At 39.7% G+C, this 10,485-nt stretch overlaps 1 protein-coding gene across 1 annotated transcript in view; it reads right to left on the minus strand.

Annotated features, from left to right (window-relative positions):
- LOC146001516 (uncharacterized) overlaps positions 1-5,489 on the minus strand; it is a 179,375-nt gene extending 173,886 nt beyond the window's left edge. Inside the window, exon 1 of the mRNA XM_083138911.1 lies at positions 5,271-5,489. The gene's annotated coding sequence lies outside the window, so the exon portion shown is untranslated. The remainder of the gene's footprint in view (positions 1-5,270) is intronic.
- Between the last annotated feature and the right edge of the window lie 4,996 nt (positions 5,490-10,485).

Raw genomic sequence — 10,485 nt, forward strand, 5'->3', positions numbered from 1 at the left:
ATTCGATCTCTTGGGGAGAAGGACTGGTAGAAAAAACGAGAAGCAAATGAACCCTGTTTGTACCGGAAAATTTATGTGCATTCAGAATACACCCACACTTTATCCCTTATGCATAACCTACCAAGCGTGACGAACACGTGCGCATATGGGGGAGCCCCCCCTCCCTATGTCGTGAGACAAGAACAATGGGGACTCGATGCGTGGTCGCTTACCTCAGCAAAGCAGGTGGAAATAATACAGCTGATTACAATGCATTCATTGTTGCTGCTGGTGTGGGAGGAAATTGTCATTGCACATGTGCTGAGGCAGATGTTCCAACTAGCCGGCTGGTTAATAAAAAGTAGTACATTTACTTCATTACTTAAGCAAGAAAATACTCACTGAACCTTTTCAAAACTAAGCGTTTGGCTAGTCTGGTTCGCAACAGTGGCGCATCCTCGTTAAAAGTTCTAGTTCTGCAACAGTGGCGGCGATTAGTGGGGCGGGGGGACAGTTGCCCCCCACCTTTTGCACTATGCTAAACCTTATCTCTTAAAGGGAATTTAAACTGCCCTTGCCCCCTCAAGTTTAGTCATCTTGCCCCCGTCCCCCCAGTTTTGGAACTCCTTCGCCGCCACTACACATATTAATCAGTATAAATTTAATCGCGTGTCCAGGAATTTTAAGTTTCCAATTCTGTTTTAGTAGACCATGTCAATGGGCGTAGGCATGGAACTGTCTTAGTAACTGTTCGTTTGAGCTTTTCCCAGTCGAATGTTCTGTTTGATTGCAACGCCACCTCTCGGAAATGTTCTGTTTTGTAAACAAAGAGCAAACCTCGGACCGCGCAGGGATTAAAGCACTCTGTGTTTACAAAATGCAATCAATGACAGCTTGTAACCACACATTCGCACACATTATTAGCATTTTACCCACTAGGACGACGTTTACAAACAATGAAGTCAGTGGCGGCTTGTAATCACACATTCGCAATTATCTCGAAAACGGCTCGTTTGCAGACCCATGCTTACTGACACTTTTTTGCTTCTATTAACGTGTACTTTCACCTGTGTCAGTTTGCGCTATTACTTATGAGACACCCTGTATAACAAAAATCAAATCAAAATTTGATAATGCACAAGAAGTTACCTAGAATGAGGCCAGGCTGAATCTCAAAGATTAAAATACGGGACAAAAACCTACCCTGAGGACATTTGTCGGTAATTAAAGAGCTTAACGGGACAGCTGAACGGAAAACGGGACGCCTGGAAATCCTATAGTGACGGAGAGAGAGAGAGAGAGAGAGAGAGAGAGAGAGAGAGAGAGAGAGAGAGAGAGAGAGAGATAGATATGGAGGAAGAAAGGGAAAACTGGAAAGTGAAGGAAAGGTAGACAGAGAAAGTAGGAAGAAAGAAAATGATAGAAAAAGAAAAGAAAGCAGAAGTTAATAGAAAAGAAAAGAGAAGAAAATGATAAAAAGAACGAACGAAGAAAATGATAGAAAGAAAAAGAAAATTGAGAATGTAAGAAGAAATTGATATAAAGAATGAAGAAAAGGATAGAAAGAAAAAGAAAATGATAAAAAGAAAAACAAAATGATAGAAAGAAGAAAGAGAGAATGAAAGATGAAATTGATATAAAGAAAGAAGAAAAGGATAGAAATAAAAAGAAAATGATAGAAAGAAAAAGGAGAAAGTGAGAGAATGAAAGAAGAAAAGGATAGAAATAAAAACAAAATGATAGAAAGAAAAGAAAGAAAGTGAGAGAATGAAAGAAGAAATATATATAAAGAAAGAAGAAAATGATATAAAGAAAAATAAAATGAGAAAAATAAAAACAAAATGATATAGAAAATAAAGAAGGAAGTCAGAGAATGAAAGAAGAAATTGATATAAAGAAAGAAGAAAGGGATAGAAAGAAAAAGAAAATCATACAAAGAAAAACAAAATGATGGAAAGAAAAGAAAGAAGAAGTGAGAGAATGAAAGAAAAAAGAAAGAAAATGATAGAAAAAAATAAAATGATAGAAAGAGAAGAAAACGGTAGAAAGAAAGAGAAATTTGGTTGAAGAAAGTGAAAGAAAATGGAGAGAGAACGAAAGAGAAACAAAGAGAGGAAGATATAATGAGGAAAGGAAAATATCAGTACCAAGACCACCCATGGAGAGTTCAGAAAGCATTTCGTCCACCGTGAAAATTCTCTCGCGAACCGCACTGCCCTCAAATTACTATTCCGGGCACGCCACTGTCCAACACCTTCATGAGTTGACATGGAATCAGATGCAGGCAATGCAGAAACATCCCAGCATAACAACGCCTGCGATCGTACGATAGATTCCCGACAAAGATTCATAAACCGAGATATGAGAACGTCTGATCATCATTCAGATTGCAACTATTCCCCCGCCTTGCAAGAATGAGGCTGAAGAAATGCACTTGACAGCGAAAGGAGGTTCCCGACATGCATCAGTAAAGCGGAAGATCGCAGCGAAAGGTTCCAAAAGCTCAATAAACTTACCCTTCCCACTTTTGTAGAAAAACGATTTTTCTTTATCCAATTCGGAAATCGCAATACAGTGAACCAAACCTTACCGTCACCACCTAATCGTTAAAACAGAATTAGAGCACGGAGACGTATGTATGAACATATTTTCACAAAATGCCTCATTATTATAATGGAGTAAACCCAAATTGTTATTTGAATTTTTGGAACGTGCAGAATGCAGACTGACTGCAGAAAAGCATGTGAGCATATAACAACACACACAGGTTTTTTTTGGGGGGGGGGGGGGGAAGAATAGTTCCGGCCCTTTTCAAGTCGGTTTTATTGTGTTCATCATAAGAACTACACAAAATATTGTGCTGTGTTCATAAAAGAAGGTGCAACACACACACAAGGGCGCCCGCAGGGAGGGGTCGGGGGGCACTTGCCCCCTGAGATTTCTGGAAGTTGTAGATATATTTTATAACAAAAATGTTGTTTTCTGTGACTTATAGGCTGTAAGCTGTGGCGGCGATCAGAGGGGGCGAGGAGGGGTGCAGTTGTCCTCTACTTCTCGCCACTTTTGCTTCGCATTATGCTAAACCTTATCTACAAAGTGAAATATACTGTCTTTGCCCCCCCCTCAGGTTTCGTAAACCAATCGCCGCCACTGGCTGTAAGTTACAGCAACTATTATTACTATTATTAATATTTGAAGTAGGGTTACATTTAAGCTTACAATCTATTTTACACTGATTATCTAACTATAAAAACAGCTTTCTGTCAGTATACAGTTATGCAAATGTATATGAAAATTACAAATGCATGTAATTTTTTAGAAAAATATAAGTAGTGGTAGTAATAATATTAGCAACAATCATAGCAATAATAATAAAAGTTTCTGTGACCCTGGCCCCCGGAGAAAAACTCTACTGGCGCCCTTACACACACACTCCTCGGTGACGTAGTGGTAACGTCGTCGATTTATAATGAAGGCGATGCCCCCATGGGCGTTCGGAAGACCCTAAAAATTATATATTTCACACATAATTTCATTTCAATCACAGTAATTTATGTTAATTATTATAAATTCGTTGAAGAAACATGATAATTTCAGACTGAAATAGTGTTTTTTTGAGGGGCATCACTATTTTGGAGGAAAATATGTCCTTTGCTCCCCTGGGAAAAAATTACCTTGCTTGCCCCTCCCTGGAAAAAATCCAACGAACGTCCGTGGATGCCCCCTCATAAAACACTGCTTTAGTCTGAAATTATCATGTTCCTACAACACCCTTATAATAATTAACAAATTTCTGTGACAAATGAAATTATGTGTGAAATATATACTTTTTAGGTGGACCGGGGGGGGGGGGCGGTGCCCCCTTCCGGACGTCCATGCCCCCTCCCTACAACGCAGGTATGTAATATCCATCTCTTCAATTCTAGCCCCATCCGAAAAAAAAGTCCTGCGTGCACCAATAATTTACAATATACTTCCTCCACAACAGTGAGGAAAATCAAGGAATTCCTTTGTTATCCACATTTTTGTAGAAGTCTCAAAGGATATTCAGAAAATTCAAGAAGGGCTACTCACAGACGAAAAGACACGACAGAAATCAACCTTGAAATTTTTTAGCGCCCTTGGCCTCCGAGGCGGATGGAAGATTCGGGGGGGGGGGGTCCGATTCAAGTGTGTCTAAATAATACTAATGTTTAAACAAAAAATGATTATTACAATAAATTAATTAAAATATTCAAATTAATTAATATTATATTTTTATTACATGAATAGGTAAAAGGACTGTATAAGAATAGTGCTATAACAGCATGTATTCATTATCTAGCTTACGTATTGTTAAGGTTGGGAAAATTTGAGCAAATAAAACTGACCTCGTAAGGATATTAATGTCAATAGATAAAGAATTGTATATTTATTAAATATAAAAAAAGGTTGTTAGATCCGGTTGACGAAAAGTCAAGTTCCTGATGATATTTTGTGAATGTTACGTTACAAGTAACATAACAAGTACAAGTAATTAATAAATCTTGCATAAATCTACTTTGCCACTGTCATTCAAAAGATTACATTATAATACTTGCCTTCCAATAAGTTTGGCGAAAATAAATAACCTTTGATTAAGGAACAAGCATTAATTTTTGTAATTTGTAAGTCTTTCGGGGGGGGTCCGGTCCCCTTAACCCCCTAAATACGTCCTTGTAAACCACGTACTATTCAATTACCGAATCTCGTCTATTAAGTACAACTTGGGGAATAATTCGTATTGTATTTTATCTTTTGTGTGCATTAAGGTAACCGCGACGACGAAGATGAATTGATGAAGAGAACCTCGCAAAAGAACGCAAGGTAAGACTTGTTGAAACTGGAACCTTCGGTAACGAAATCGTGCATCGATTTGATGAAAGAGGCACAAAACTATATGCGTAAACATTGAAGCCAGCAACATGTTTAGTCGTGTCATGGGGGAGGTACATCTCCCTACATAACAAACTTCAATCTATTCACGGACATCTGTAGCAACGAACAAAATAAGCACCACACGTATGCTTGTTACGATCACAGTCGAACGGGGCATAAATACAACGATGAACATGCCTCGTACTATTTTAAAGCACTCAGTACAAGTTTGACTTGTTTTAGAAGACCGAATATTGAATCACAGTCCCTGTACCACGCACACTACATCACTATTGTAGCTTTAGTTACGCTAAGAATCAAAGATGACACCTGAATCGCTTACTCAAAACACTTTAAATGCACTTCACTCAAAAGAATATGTAAGGCCAACTCACCTTTGCGTAATTAGCCAGAAAACAATCTCGCAGAGTCCAGACCAAATGATCTCAACTTCACAGCTTGGTTCACTCAACCCGCACCAAAACAAAAACAGTCCTCTCACCCGACTTGTCCAAAGCACTTATCCCAACACTAACAAACGCACGGCCACCACCGGGGAAGTTCGACAGCAACTGACCGAACCGAACCGCTCAAAGGCTTGAACTTACGGAAACCTGCCTGCGTGAGCGTAGCTGCTGCCATCTACCGAACGTTTCTTGTTGTTACAGCGTGCTCAGCATGTAAAATCATCCTTTCTACTAGTGGTGCCATCTATTGAGCCAGCTACTAACAAGATTAACAACAAGATTGTGTTTTTATTTTAGCCACTTCGCCGTAAACGTCGGAAGAGAGAGAGGGAGGGTAGCTTTTCAGGTTTAAAGTTCAGTGAAAAAGATGCTTCACATTCACCTCCATCGCAGACACGTAGCCAGGGGGAGGGCTAAGGGGGCTGAGGCCCCCCGAAATCCTACAAATATCTAATTTAAATAGTGTGTAGTGGTAATTAATTTTAGCAGGAATGTACTATACTGAGAAATTAATCTTCAGAGCTTCTAGCCCCCAACTTTTTCCCCCTTTGGATGGTGGCTGCGGATAAGGGATGAGCCCCTCCCGAAATAAAATCCAACTACGGACCTGCTCCATCGTGTTTAAAACTAAATAGAACTGATTATCAATAACTTTCCACTCTTTGTATAAGGGGAAATTAATACGGTCTTTTTGCTCAATAGTGATTGATTGATTGATTGAGTTGCTGTTTTAAGTCCACTTTATGCGCAGTAAGGGTAATTAGGACCGGACCTACAGTTCAAAGTGGGATCCGAACCACTATGAGCCTGCACCAGGTATCGAACCCGGGACCCCTTGATTTCAAGGTGACGACGTTGCTCAATAGTGAATCGCGCTACGACGGCAGGAGTCCCGGGTTCGAATCCCGGCATGGCATGGGTGTTTGTGAGTGTCCATTCATCAATTTCATCATATCACTCATTCCCATCTTCGCGATTAGCGAACATTGGCAGAAAAGCGAAGTAAAATAAAACAAATCAATCAAAACTCCTCTGATTTTTGAAGGCGATGTTAAGTAATTAGATAATTAATAAATCAGCACATCAAAAAATATTTAAAAGCTTAGTTTTTCGTCATAAAGCATTTAGAATATAAATGTATGATTGCATTTGATAGTATGGATGCGTCGAAACAGTGGCTACTTGTAGCTACCAGTCACATTAAAGAGATGTCTCTTACAATAAAATAACGCATATGCCTTTAAAATCTATGCATTTATTCATTTACTATATAGTGAAACGACAAGCATAGACGTCCGAAAGAGGGGCGCAAGGTGGATCACGTCCCTCCATGGAAAATAAATGTCAACTTAAAATTATATATTTCACACATATAATCATTTCAGTCACAGTAATTTATGTTAATTATTATAAGGGCGTTGCAGAAACACGATAACTTCAGACTAAAGTAGTGTTTTTGGAGGGAGCAACACTATAGTGGAGGAAAATATGCATCGTTGCCCCCCCATGAAAAAAAACCTTGCTTGCCACTCCCTGGGAAAAAAATCCTGCTGACGTCTATGACGAGCTTCTTGTCAATGATTGAACTAGAAAGTCGTCCGAACATAGGCTGATTCAGAGGTTTTTTTCTGGACGGGTTCAGAATACGTTGACACGGATCTATTTATTTAGATATCTGTTCGTTTGAGTTTGCTTTGAAGTCCACTTTATGCACAGAAAGGCTAATCGGGAGTGGATCGAGAGTCTCAAGTTGGATCCGAACCACTACGTGCCTCCACCGGATATGGAACCCGGGCCCCCTTGAGGCAACCACGTTAACACTTCGCCTCCAGCATATCACAAACGCCCCTCCAATCACGCAGCCAAAAAAATCCCAAAATGCACTATTCAGAGATAACCTATGTTGGGGGTACATTAGACGTGTAGTTATGACTAAAGGGTACAATGAGAAGAAACGTTTGAGATCCACTGACGTCCTCTTTTCTAGGAAGAAGTTCCGATTCTCTTAAATTACATGGATGTAAGCAGTGGCAGCGATTAGTGATGTGTGGGGCAGTTGCCAATCCACTTCTTGCCACTTTTGCCCCCTCAGTATGCTTAATCTACCAAGGTAAAGTAAACTGTCCTCCCCCCGCCAGTTTTAGAATCCAATCGCCGCCACTGGATGCAAGTTCATTTATGATCATACTACAGTAACCATTTTCATTATTTCACAAGCTCAACGAATTTAGAAAGCACTATTTATAAGTAGTACAAAGCAAGATCGTGTGTTACATATGTAAATTCGTCTGAAAAATTGCATAATATTTTTCATAATTTGACAAAAAACCTATGGTTGTTTTACAACACAATATTTTTCTTGATTATATTATTTGCTACTCGTTTGATTTTTCCTAGATTGGCCAGAACTTTATTCATAACCGCCTGCGTATACTTGCTCTTCCATCTAGTGACAATCGCAAGAAACAGAACAGAATATACCAATACCAAAGGCGGACGTAACGTTCAAACGTAGCTGGGAAAAATGACACGAAGTTTTCATATTGCGCGGAAACGAAACCTTTATACACGACAAGGTAATCTAACACACGGAATAAAAAATACTTAAGAAAAGACACAGAAAAATAAACAAGTTGCAGTTAATGGTCGGATATGTGCAGCACTTCGTAGTAAAAACTTCCGCAAGGACAATAAGTGTTTGCAAGCGTTTAGTATAACGCTACCCACATGTGTACCGCAAGGTAAATACATATCTTTTATTTGACTTCAAAGCCCATGTGGAAGTCCCAGATAGTATTTGCATGTCAAATAGCCGTATTTGCTTACAGAAAAGGTAGGGAAATGTCGGTAGAAGTACGCCTAAATCCTGAAGAAACTGAATCTTGGTTTATATGTTGTTGAAACGTTGTGAAATTGATAATATTTGAATTCGGGTTCTGGCGGTGTGATACATTGTTGACGGCCAATAACGGCGTAAGTAATGGAAATATTATTCTTAGAACGTGAAATCTCCTACAAGTGGCCTTCGGAACCCTTACTGCGCCTGCTGATACAGTTTATTAATATGCAAATGTGTCAATTGCATCAAAAATAAACGCCGCACTGGAGTTGAGGCGGGATATCATGTTACCTCTTCATGACTGGTTCCGCTCCAGGATTTCACGATTTGGCGATATGCTGATGGAAGCATAACCTTGAGGAGTTAGTAGGTACCGGTAGTGTACAACCAGAAGCAAAAGTGCTTGTACACCCAACGGCAAAAGAAACAGTAGGCGAATTGCCCATCATCATTTTCATTCGATCTGTATTACACAATGTGATGATAATGAATTGAAATAAGCAGAGAGCAATGCCTGTTTCGCACAAACATAATTTCATTCCTTAAAACATCACAGGATGTAGAATATAAAGTAATGAAAATAACGATGGACACTTTGCCTACCATTATCTTTGTCGTTCAGGGGTGCCCATCCCCCCCCCCAAGGCCATTGACGCATCCCCCCCAAATTCATGTCATGCGTAGCTGCCAAATCATATCATTCGCGCCCTCAAACCATATCGTAATCTCCACAAAGTATTTAATTACGAAAGCGTGTCTACCGAAAGTAACATTTTTCTTAGCTTTACTGAACACTATACTTGATTTGCCCCTCCTCCCTTAACAGGGGGCCGATCACTGAAGACCACCCCTAAAATCGTTCATCATAATCGAGAATATCGCTGTCTTGTAATGCAGCTATGGTATAAAAACTTCACATTCACCTCATTAAAGCGCCAAACACGCATCCTAGCAACACATCATTGCCAGCGAAGCGAGCAAGAAAATTTTTACATCCATTTCTTTGCGGGCTTTCAAGAATACTAATTTAATAGGATGTCAATCTTTCTTAGTATTTTCCAGCTTTTCCTTTGGCACGTTCGGGGTCGAAAACGTGTGGATACCATTTCGCTAAATACAGTCTCCAAAATATAATGTTCGATCTCTCTCCACTAAAGAAATCCCTTGACAATCTAAGATTTAACACTTTATCAAGAGCTTTCTATCTCCCTCATAATCAAGGGGTTTCGGATTTGATACCCGGTGGAGGCACATAGTGGTTTGGATCCCACTTTAAACTGTAGGTCCAGTCCCGATTAGCCTTACTGCGCATAAAGTGGACTTAAAAACACCAACTCAATCAATCAATCAATCAAATCCATAATATAAATTTCATTTAAAATCTTTACATATATTTTGGAAAAAGATATAAATGATGAATTTTATATTATTTGAAGGGAAAAAAATCCCCCCAAGAATCTCGATGACGCAACCTGCGCCATAATCCCCCCCCCCCCGCTCCTGTGGGCACCCCTGTTGCCGTTGACTATACGTACGCATTAAATTGTAGTACTGACCGCGGTCAGAGCAGCACGGTGACATCAGAGTTCCCTGGTTGAATATTTACAAAACCTATATGGGAATCTCTTTTTTGAATTTTGATTTGATTGATTGATTGAGTTGGTGTCTTTAAGTCCACTTTATGCGCAGTAAGGCTAATCGGGACTGGACCTACAGTTTAAAGTGGGATCCGAACCACTATGTGCCTCCACCGGGTATCAAACCCGGGACCCCTTGATTATGAGGTGACAACGCTACCACTGCGCCATCGGTGAAGTTGTTAGATCCTTCTAGTCGCGTGTACAGTGACCGGCAATATAAATGGGACACCTATATCCTGAGACGCTCTCTTTCCCGCAAGGCTTTATGTTTGTTGCCTAACTCCACGGCGATAAGGGTTTTTAATAGCAAATTTTCAATGGCAGCTTCTACCAGACCCTAAGTACAGCGCCTTGAATAACGTAGGGTGGAAAACGACCCAAGAAACTGGTTCCCCAGACGGATGAGAAACATAGATGGCAGTGCGATCAATGTCGGTGCTAATTTTCTTATGAAAGTAATGCGGCTTTCTTAGTTTTTGGAATATATTATGTAGATTTGTTTGTCTTGAAAGGCGGTACGTGAATTGATGGAAACAGTTATATTTGTGGAGTGATTTGCAGTCACGAAATGAAATTAATTTGGAAAGAAAAGTAAAATAAAATTAATAAATAAATAGCATGCGTAACACAAGAAGAAACATCGCAAAGTGATTCCGGACGTCAG

Source organism: Lepisma saccharinum, chromosome 17 (genome assembly GCF_977018435.1).
Source record: "Lepisma saccharinum chromosome 17, izLepSacc3.1, whole genome shotgun sequence".
NCBI lineage: Eukaryota > Metazoa > Arthropoda > Insecta > Zygentoma > Lepismatidae > Lepisma > Lepisma saccharinum.